This window comes from Meleagris gallopavo, chromosome 4 (genome assembly GCF_000146605.3).
Source record: "Meleagris gallopavo isolate NT-WF06-2002-E0010 breed Aviagen turkey brand Nicholas breeding stock chromosome 4, Turkey_5.1, whole genome shotgun sequence".
NCBI classification, from domain to species: domain Eukaryota; kingdom Metazoa; phylum Chordata; class Aves; order Galliformes; family Phasianidae; genus Meleagris; species Meleagris gallopavo.
Window position 1 is genome coordinate 48,186,977 of NC_015014.2, and position 11,308 is coordinate 48,198,284.

The 11,308-nt window shown below is 40.4% G+C and overlaps 1 protein-coding gene across 1 annotated transcript in view; it reads right to left on the reverse strand.

The window, feature by feature from the left end:
* Positions 1 to 7,335, reverse strand: part of LIMCH1 (LIM and calponin homology domains 1) — a 104,626-nt gene extending 97,291 nt beyond the window's left edge. Inside the window, exon 1 of the mRNA XM_010710242.3 lies at positions 7,267 to 7,335. The gene's annotated coding sequence lies outside the window, so the exon portion shown is untranslated. The remainder of the gene's footprint in view (positions 1 to 7,266) is intronic.
* Between the last annotated feature and the right edge of the window lie 3,973 nt (positions 7,336 to 11,308).

Here is an 11,308-nt window from a genome sequence, read left to right on the forward strand (position 1 = left end):
AAGAAAACACCAACCCCCCCTCAAAACAGCAATCCAACACAGGGTAAAACCAAAGCTCTACAGGTTCCCTATGTACAACAGCAGTCCCTGCATGCGCACACCTGACTCATTACCAAGGTCTTTCAAACTCTCAGCTAGGATTTCTGTCCAGCTTTTCTGGCATTTATGCACTTGCCCTGAGTCAAGTCAGCCCTGTTTTCACTTCTCTCCTTAAAGTTCTCTTTCCACTTTCAACACAACACTTACACATCCATCCCATCTATCCCTTCTCCCAACCAGGCACTGACTTAGATCCTTTGCTGGTCAGCTCTTAGGTGCAGCTTGGTAAGACTGCACAGCAATAGCCTTACCTTATGAAAATATCAGGGCGCAGCGGCAATGGAAAGTTGATCCTCTCCCACTCTTCTAGGGAGAAGGTAGGTCACTTCCTTCCCCTTGTGAAAAACAGCTCTGGTACGTGTTGGGAGAATCAATTGCTCTATTTGGTACCATCCCCAAGGCTTGAAATTCCAGGAGATAAGGTATCTCTGCAGTAGGACAGACAGGCTGAAATCAGTACTAGCCGCTGTGTGACTAACCTATGAGACCTTCCTGGGGTTGTTTATCACTGGTTAAGAATTTGAAAGGCTTCTGCCAGGAAAAGAAGGCGTTTCAGGCAACAGCTGATAAAAGATCTAATGAAAAGCACCAAGACAACTGCACACGAAATTCTTGCAAGAAAGCGTCAGTTAAGAAAATATTCAAAGGATGGCTGCCAAATCCAGCCTCCAAGAAGACTTAGCTTCTAAGAGGAAAAATTTCAGAGAATAAGCTTCAGAAGTGGAAAAATGAAAGGTTGAAATGATGTGTGGTTCACAGAGGAATCCAGGCTGGATGGGTATGCATCCAACAGAGTTCTTAGCTCAAACTGCAGATCATATTCCTAAAAAGAAAAGCTGACTAATGACCTACACTTAAAGCAAAAAGGTATTTCATATTTGCGAGTTCCGGAAATCCTATCCACAAAATCCTATCCACAATAAACTTTCAAGGAGACAATTCTCTATTTAAAATTAAGTTTTACAAATCTATATTTTAACAAACAGCTTTTCAGCTCTCGACAATTACTAGTCCAGCCAGTTTTAGTATCTACATATTTAAACCTGAGCAATATAGTGGCACCTCTAACATGCCCAAAATAGTTGAAAAGATGAAGAAAATACACTATTAATCTTAAATATGAACAAAACACATTGATACATTGCAGACAACAAAAAGTCAAAAGATTTTGTTGCAAAGGAAGCAGCAAAGAAGTTTCAAAATATGGAGTTGTTTTTGAGGTTACAAAAATATTTTGGGGAAAACATTCTTGAGTGATTGCTAATGATGTCCCTGCTATTATTTATTTAGTGTCAGATGAACAAGGTGCTTTTTTAACATGCAATAGAGAACTGCTTTTGTCATATAAAGGCCTCACAGTCCAGTCTGATAAGTGAAAGGAGAATAAATAACTTCGAAACCAGTAGGACTAAGAAAAGTCAAGCCAAATACAGCATAACACAGGCTATACTCTGCCAACTAGAAATAGGAATAAGACAGAGGTCTTGCAAAGCAGCTCAAGAAAGGCAACAGGGAAGATTGTGCCTTTAAAAGGACTATTATACAGAACCTACCACCAACAACCCATGTACCTACAGATTTACAACTCCCAATTTTACAAGATAGCAATAAGAATGGATAATTTCCAAAAGTATTTATTCAAAACAAGCTCTTAAACAGACACTCTTGGAAAGCTGAAACCTCTCACAGGATTACCTTGCTTTGTACCTCAGCAAAACTCAGTTTGAATGGATCAGTGTTCCAGAGCCTCCTGCTCTGTCAATCACAAACTTGCACTGGAAAAACCCCACTATTTAGTCTGCTGAGATGCATTTTTTTTTTAACATAATTACAAATACAGGCCATTTTAATCGCACTCGAGTATACCCCTCAACAGCCATTCTCTCCTTCTCATGCATACAGCTAAACATTATGGTTTACACCACCCTTGACCCTTCAAACTAAGCTATTGTAATAAGTAGCTCATCATCTTAATGTTGCCAGTAAAACTTAAAGATGAAAAACTTCGGGTCCATATAAAACTGCTACAGATGTCCTCACATGAACCTAAGTCTCAATGCTTAATGAGCCTTGGGGCCCATCTCTCTAAATTGGAGCCATGCCAAATCCACGATGCTGATTATGTTTTGGCTTTACAATACACAGCCTGAAAAACACAGGAGAACACCAATCCCTTCTTACCTTAAGGCATGGGTCACATTCAAAATTTCAAGTATGTCTGTGAAACTCAAATACCTTCTTGGCTTCCAGGAATAGCAAATTCAAACAAAACTTAATTAATCATAAGTATCTGCATTGTACACTGTACAGCTGAGCGCTGAATTGATGCCAGGCTCTTACCGCTGACAGATAAGTAAAACGACATACCCAAATCCTACAATCTACAAAGGTAACTGCATACTTATTTTCCCCAGGTCTCCATAAGCGGTAATTTTAAATAAAGGACATTAGCTTGCAAGAAAAGTCCGATTTTTAAAGAGCCAAAATGAAATGCCATACATTCAACTAAAGCTGCTCTGAAATAAGGTTCCACACCTAACACCACCATTGACTCAAAAACGAAGTTTTTCTATTCCATAGCGTTATACTTGCACTGATCTGGCATGTATCCAGCTCTTAGTGAAAACAGCATTCATGCCAGCCCAAAGCTTGGTCAGATGCATGATAGCCATGATGCAAGCCTTAAGAAAGTCTGCTGTCTGAGAATAAGCAGCTCATTCATCACCAGAGACATAAAGAACACAAGCTAAGGAGATTTCTTATTTATAGAAGAAAATTATTCTCATGACAGAGTAAATGATAAATTCCATTAAGTAAATCTTAATCACAATCACTTTCAGCTCACGCATATTTATAATCACACTTCATTTTTTCTTTAATTACTACTCAAATAATCTATGTATATGACTAACTTCTCTCTCTTTTTTTTTTTTTCCCCTTTCCCCTCAAATTTAAAAGTACAAAAAAGATTGCAGGCTTTTTTTTAAGAGCATGCATGATTGAAGGGAAGGGCCCTTCCTGGACATTTTCTTGCACAAGGAAAAGGATAAAATTTTTCCCTCCACTCACTATATGTTACCAATTTTACCAAGACTAAGAGCAATAAACTACCCCTATATTTGCTCTTTCACAAAACACAAGAACCTCTTCTTTCACAAGAAGAGGTTACAGAGTCAGAGTGCTAACTAAAAACAATAAATATTGTTTCTGCACATTTTATTAAGCTACATAACACTATGTACTAATCTACAAAATAAATGCCTTGGGGAAAAAGAAAAAAGAAAAAACTTTGGGAAAATGCTCATAAAATGGTATCCAGAATTACACATGCAAGTGGCACCTATGTTTGATTTTATATGTTTATTACTCCTTCACTTTTATGCATTAATGCCATGGCTTTCCAAGGTATAGAGTTAAATATGTGTTAGCACTTTCACATTTGAGAAAAATCAAAGACTTATTATGGCTGCATTTACTGCTATAAATTGGTTCATACACAGACAAAGCAGACACGCAGATAATTTGTTCTACATATAGAACCTATGTTAACACCTCTTAGCATGACACTGCTTAACTTCACTGCAAAGACAAATCACTGGTGCAGATATATGAATCTGGATTTGCTTTGAGTTTAAGGCCCTTTGTCTACAGTGCACATCCCAACTGTTGTTACTCATTAGAACTTTACCTTTTAGTCCTTTTGGAGAAAACTTGCAACAGAAGGACCGGACAAGGAGAGATACTAAAGTATCAGTACAGCAAGTGGAAAGAGATAGCATATACTTTTTCTGTTGCAGTTAACCTTCATTCAGATGCCTGAATATGCAGCATCGCAACACCTCAGCCCTAAATAACAAACTAATTTACTCTTGAATAATTCTAGCTTCTTATGATACCTGGGTCAAAGTGTAACATCAAGGCTATGTAACAGTAACAAAGTAGAATAAACGAACCAATGAAAAGAAAAAGAACGTGTGCCTGAGCAAAAATTGGGATTTCAAGGGGTATTTGCTGCTGTTAATGTTGTATTCCTCCATCAAATAGTTTCCTGTCATGTCCCCAGCATGGAACATTTACCTATGCATGCAGAGAACAGCCAGGAAACTCCTCAGTCTTTGCATATAACATTTTAATACATAAAGCAAGAACAGAGTTTGAATTGCATCTCCTAGCTATGTTGATGCTCCTTGCTGAAGTCACCATCTGCACTGATGCCAGACAGTTATGCTACAAAGCCATGAAATAAATCATTTCAGAGAAACAGAAGTGGTAGTCATTGGCTTCTGAGCACAGCTGGGTGAACAATCAGAGCTGGTACTGTCAGGGAAACTGCACAAGTGGGCTTTCAAATCCAGAAAGAAGGAAGAACTTGTGTTATTCCCATCTGTCAGCGTGTAACTTCATGGCATCCTGCATTGTTTAAATATGCTCTTGAACTGAGTGCAACAAGCTTTAGAAGTACCATAATGAGGCCAGATCTAGATGCCAGCAACCATGCAAACACTACCAGGGAATCAGGCACAAGGGTCTTCAGGTGCCTGTGGCTAACTTGAGTGTGATGCTTCCTACTAGTTAGACTGCCAGAGCACTGTGCTCCTCCTGAGAGCCCATGCTGCTGGCAAGGCAGAGTTATATTAGTTTTCATTTACTGAAATATGTGCATGGTTGCTAGATCATAGAATCATAGAATGGCTCAGGTTGGAAAAGACCTTAAAGATCATCGAGTCCAACCACGACCTAACCACACTACCCCAACTTTAACAACCCTCCACTAAATCACGTCCCTGAGTACCACATCCGAACAGTTTTTAAACACATCCAGGGATGGTGATTCAACCACTTCCCTGGGGAGTCTATTCCAGTGCTTAACAATTCTTTCTGTAAAAAAGTTTTTCCTGATATCCAACCTAAACCTTCCCTGGCACAACTTGAGGTCATTTTCCCTTGTCCTATCACCTGTCACCAGTGAGAAGAGACTAACCCTGTTCTTGCTGTAATCACCTTTCATGTATTTGAAGAGAGCAATAAGGTCTCCTCTCAGCCTCCATATCCCCAGACTAAACAGCCCCAGTTCCTTCAGATGTGAATGAGTGATTTATAACCACCATAACGATGTCTGCCAGAGTTTGCAGTGGATTGCTACAGTAGTACCTCAAGCATTTACATCTCGGTAGTGTGCTAATTGCCAGAACCACAGCTGGGAGAGATTTATTAGTCTAGGGTTTGTCAGCACAGAAGGGAAATGCCACAAACAGCTTGTGAATGCCACTACAGGTTTTGAAATATCCCTTTAAGGAGCACACAAAAGAGGGAAAGATTTCTGTTACTGCTCTGTTGAAACAGGAACCTGCACTGAACAAGTGTAGGCCACAGACATTGCAACCAATTGGAGCGATGCCTGGCATTACTGCACATAAGGCTACAGCAACCTGCTGCAGACAGACAAAGATGTCCCCTGGGTCATTTTGCACATGGCTAGTCCAACTGTTAGCAGACTGGACTCTGCCATGTAGCCAACCTCTCCTCCCCTCCCTTTTTATGTACAAAAAGCCTGCCCGGAGCAGGGTTTGGGAGAGTCCTGGCATAGTGGCAGATTCCACCTGCTGACATTAGTTCTCAGCCTTCTTGCTGCTGGGTTCTCTCAGGACCCAGGCTCACTTTCAGGTCTCATCTCACAGAGCAAGAGATACAAAAATTAGAGGCCAAAGTCTTTTCTTTTCAAAAATGCATTAAGAGTTCTCAGCGTTATATTTCCAAATTTCTGAGCTCGTACAGTAAACTCAGAAGCAGCAAGGAGCATGCTTTTATTGCTGGCCTCAAACTGTTCATCATTAGCAAGGCCAAAGCGGAAGTTATCTCAGTAATGCTTTGTAGCCTAGTAGAATTTTATCTACGAACCATTTAAAGAGCACTGTGAGGTGACTTCTGTTGAACACCGGTGAGCGAGACCTTGTATAAGAGGCAACCCTTCCATTTAGAGAGGTGGACACCATGCTGCTCCTGAGTTTACACATTTGATCAACAATAACAAGTATTTCCCTGCTCTCAAAGCCATTCGTCAGCAAAGACATGCAACTACAATTAAACAAGATCAGTTCCCTTACACTTTTTCACTCTTTAGCTGCTGAAGTTCAAGAAGATTACTTACACCTGTGAGATATACAGCAGTACTTGCACAAGTAAGTTTCAAAGCTGTTGTAAGCTACTTACAGTTGACTTACAGAATATTAGCTCAACCATACTACTGAAAACAAACTCCATGTTCTTGCACCTTTTGTAGTATAGAAAAACCAGTTGCTGAAGTGCACTGGCTAAATGTCTCAGGACATCTCATTCATAAATTTCAATATCCATTCAGTTCTTCCGCACAAGCTTCATCCTTCTGGTGTGCAAAGACAGCTTTTACCCACTTCAGTGACAACTCTGCCTTTCCAGGGAAAGAAAATAGTACATGCATATGATTCAGGTCAGTTCATTCTCCGAAACTCCTGACATCCTGCATGGGATTTTCAAAGAACTAGGGGCATAGAGCACACTTCCAAACTTCTCTTGAAAGTCAATAGCTTTGGCATCTGAGGTCACATGTTTTTGGAAGACTGCTGAAAAACTTGCTGTTAAAACCATACAGAGAAACATGAAGAAGCCAACTTGCATCGCCTGTCCAAAAATTACAAAACACATCATTCCAATACACCTTTAGGTAAAATTCAGAGGATGTATAAACTTTCCAAAAACTATAAAAACTGCTGAATATTGATGGTGTTCAGATGGTTAATTCTTGACAGTGCTTGAACCTGGCATTGGTCCAAAACACTTCACTGGAGCAGAGAAATCTGCAGGCAGGTGTGGAACACCATTTGCCAATCTGTGGTTAACGTCTTAAAATAAAAGGAAACCAAAAAGAAAACATCATTTTCACTTCACGTAACTCTACTAAGGAGCTGGGGTGGAGTGAGGGATGCATTCTGTAAAACTTGTTTTCTTTAAGCCACATCTTGATTCTCACTGTAACAAGATAGTGTTGGCACTGAAAGGATGCTGCAGTGAAATAACCAGCATGCACAACGTCAAAACTTGCAAAAGGAAACCAGCAATCAGACATACTAGCTAAAGTTCATTTCATCTATAGTCAAGAATGTGTTCAAGACTCAAAACTGTGTTACTTACTCACACAGAAGAATGCCGTTTTCTAATCCAGAACGAAAGTCCTTCTCACCAAAACTTCTGCCAGTCACTTGCTGCAAAAACACAGAGGGAAACAAGAGTGGCGTACATTAAAAGGTGTTCTTTTCAAGAGCAACTCATAGCGCACAGATAAAGCAACTACTGCAAAGGAAGCAGATGAACCTGATAGGCATTGCCAAAGGGCTACATCATGTGTATCAACCAGATTCTTCCTTCCTATTTCACTGAGTTGCTTAACACAGGGCGAAGTATCTGCTCTGGCTAATGCAATTACAGATTATAACAGAGCTATTGCTTTGATGTTTAAAAAAAAAAAAAAAAGCCCAGAGATGACATTGAAACCTTCAGAACATTTTAAAAATTTTATTCTAAAGCACTCTGAATTTCAGAACTACTGTATTTAGACAACTATGTATTTGTGCTGCTTTTCTGCACCATGTTACAATCTTTGCATTGAAATTGAACTTCAGGTCTTTAATCCGTCACCTCTATAGAATAAGCCAATCCAAGCAGAAATGCTGTTATAGCCCTTCAGACACTCTCCACAGTACTCCTTGTCATATGAAATATTTCACATCACAAAGTCAATTGTGAGGGTGAATATAAACTCAGCAGAAGGTAAAGTTTAGACACCTACTCATCCCTGTCAGGGATGCTTATACCAGGGGGTATGTTCTGCATAATAAACTCTTAAACTAGCTTCTGCTTCTTAGAGGCAGGCCATCAAGGAAACACCCAGTAACCCTCATGTTGCCTGAAGGTGCCAGATGCTATAAGCATGATAGAACTCCTGTGTATCACAGAATCATAGAATTGTAGGGGTTGGAAGGGACCTCTAGAGATCATCGAGACCAACCCCCCTGCCAAAGCAGGTTCCCTACACCAGGTCGCACAGGTAGGCGTCCAGGCGAGACTTGAATATCTCCAGAGAAGGAGATTCCACAACCCCCTGGGCAGCCTGTTCCAGTGCTCCGTCACCCTCACCGTGAAGAAGTTCTTACGCACATTCGTGCGAAACTTCCTATGCTGCAGCTTATGTCCGTTTCCCCTCGTCCTGTCTCCACGTACCAACTGAAAAGAGACTGGCCTCACCGCTATGGCCACCACACCTCAGATATTTATAAACCTGGATCAGGTCCCCTCTCAGTCGTCTTTTCTCAAGGCTAAACAGACCCAGTTCACTTAGCCTTTCTTCATAGGGGAGATGCTCCAGGCCCTTCACCATCTTTGTGGCCCTCCGCTGGACTCTTTCCAAGAGATCCCTGTCTTTTTTGAACTGGGGAGCCCAGACATTGACACATATGACGTGTTCAGGTAAAGGTAAAGAAAGCACACTATTGCTATTGCTACCAACAAATATGTAAAAATAGTTGCCATGCTAGGAACAAAAGAAACAAGAAGGCCCGCCTTGTTTTCAATTGTTCTCCAAGAGGTCTTCTCCTCCAGCCTCCTTCTCATCCAGCCAAAACATTTACCGGATGCTCACAGAGTTCTCATGGACTCCATCCAATCTTTCAACAAGACCTACTGCTCCTGGCATTGCTTTTGCCACAGAGAACAGTGGCTTGGGGATACATCTGCCTGACATACCAGCTTTCTCCTTGCTGTTCCATTCAGATACAAGACCCTTCCCTCCCAGTTTCCTGTCATAAAGACAGCAATTTATAAAAGCTGACAAGTTTGGCACTTTCCCACGGGATTAGTGGCTGCACTAGCTTCACAAATGCTGGTTGTGACTACACACAGTCTTGGACAGAGGACAACACTTTTTTTTTTTTTTTTTTAAATTGAAGTGCAAATATAAAGCCAAAGCTTAATCCTTCACTTACTTATAAACATATTCTTTTTTCAGTATGAAAGAATTTCTCCCACAAACTAACATGATAATTTACAAACTCAAACTCCTTCACACTCTTAAGTCAGCAATCATGTTTTATTCAAAGACGTGAAGTAGAACAAAGCACTGGGTTGCCCTCATATTTCAGCAGAAACCAGACGATTTGCCAGTCGGAAATCATCTAAACCATCTCTAGTCACAGAGATTCATCTCTAATCTTGATCTGCTGGGACAGAGGGAAATTGTAACAACATAATCATTAACATTTGGGATGAACCAGAGACTTAGCACATCAAAACCGGTATTTATTCCATGCATAGAATAAAGTACAGAATATGAGAGAATAGGAAGAGCTCTTTCAACAAAACTCATCTCACAGGGAAAAAAAAGAGATAATAGTCACTCTCTTTCACTCCTCAACATAAAGCAACATCAAAAATTCCAGCTGTGGAACTCAATCTTTGTGTGTGTCTGTCGAACAACCACATCCACCAGGGAGCAGTACCAAAACTGTTAACACGGTTAAGTAAGAATCAACCTGCCAGCAGCTATCCCATGAGTATTGCTGTCATTACTGCTGATGTAGGAGGGTTTCGTATTATGTTATCTGGCTGCATGAATAAAATCACAAAATGCAAATGCACAGCTGGAACAACAACTCTAGTGAGAGGCACAACAAGAATTGACAGCAGGTGAAGAAAGATGGGAAGGTCTAGCAACAGTGCAAGCCTGTTTAAGAAGGAACTGGATGTAAATGAGGCATCAAGAGGCTTATGCCTGTTCTAGATGCCCCAGCTGCAGAGGGAGAACATTAATCAGCTACAAGTCTCCTGATTTAGCCAGTTACCATGCATGAAAATCTCAACAGATAAAGGCTAAAAACTCAAGGTGTGAAGATGACGTCATAAATATCAAATATAAACCCAAAAGGTGACTGAGATGAACAAGACATCTGTATTCATTTTTTCCAGAGGAAATTAGAGCTCCGTTTCCTGGCATGTGCACACACACATATATGATGCATATACATGGAAAACGTGTGTTTCCATGATATTACAAAACTGCTGCATGCTTCACAGGCCTATGTTAATATTGTGAATATGATCTCAGCACAGTTCTGTTCCCACCAGATTATCCTCTTACAGTGACTGCTGTAAGCAGCACTGATATTTGTGCTGCTGCTGCTCAGCTTTTTTGCCAAGCTTTACTGGACAGAAGAAAGCTGTGCATCTGCAACCATACCCAGAAAAATGAGTAATGGAGTAACAGACTTCTAGCCCACCAGCTTTCACACTACAGAGAACTGATGTTCAGAACTGAATCATGCCACAGGTACAGACAAACACACTTTGGCAGCCCCAGGGAAAGCAAGACCCAGCGATGAGTTCCTTACTCACTGCTGCAATGTCAGCACATTGTAATTCTCTGCAGTGCAGGAGCCCAAAAGTTATAAGCATCTTAAAAGGAAAAAGCTGCTCCTTGCAAACAAGTACTAAAGAAAAGCCTGATGTTTTAATAAGTTCTGTAAGGCTGATAGGAAGAGTTGTCTTTCCATATCACACTGTAATGCAAAAATAGAGAACAGAAGTGAAACAATATATTTATTACTGTGCTTCATTTATGTGAGGAGGAATTCTTTTTTTCATCATCTGGATAATATTTTCCTCTCTAAAAGGCTGCAAGCATCTTAAAACAGAGGCATTATTCCACTGCCGGATGTGTATCTCAGATTCACTACCACTTAGCAACCCAGAAAAGTAAACCTAAAAAGAATTTTAAAAGTTATTACAAAAGGAATATTAGGACACTAAACCACAGCAGGCTGACTCTCTATCACAAGCTTAGGCAACAATTTTAATATGTATTTATACGCAGTAACACTTCATATATACACACTGTTGCTGATTAACTCCTTTGTTCTTTGCAGTTACGCATGCCACTAAATCTATGCCATCTCTCGTGGCTGTCATCCAGCCACTAACCAGTGCCATATTACACAATTCTATTTTCACCAAGCTTCAGTTCACATTGTTTTCCTTCCTTGCACTTTTTATTGCTGCTAGTGCTCCATAAGATGGAGCCTGCAAAGCCTCTGGTGTCAAAACAGCTTAAGGGCACAAAAAAGAAAGGTATCAAATTAGCAGATGATGTCCTCTGGTGAAATGTATGTCAGCCAACAAGATACCA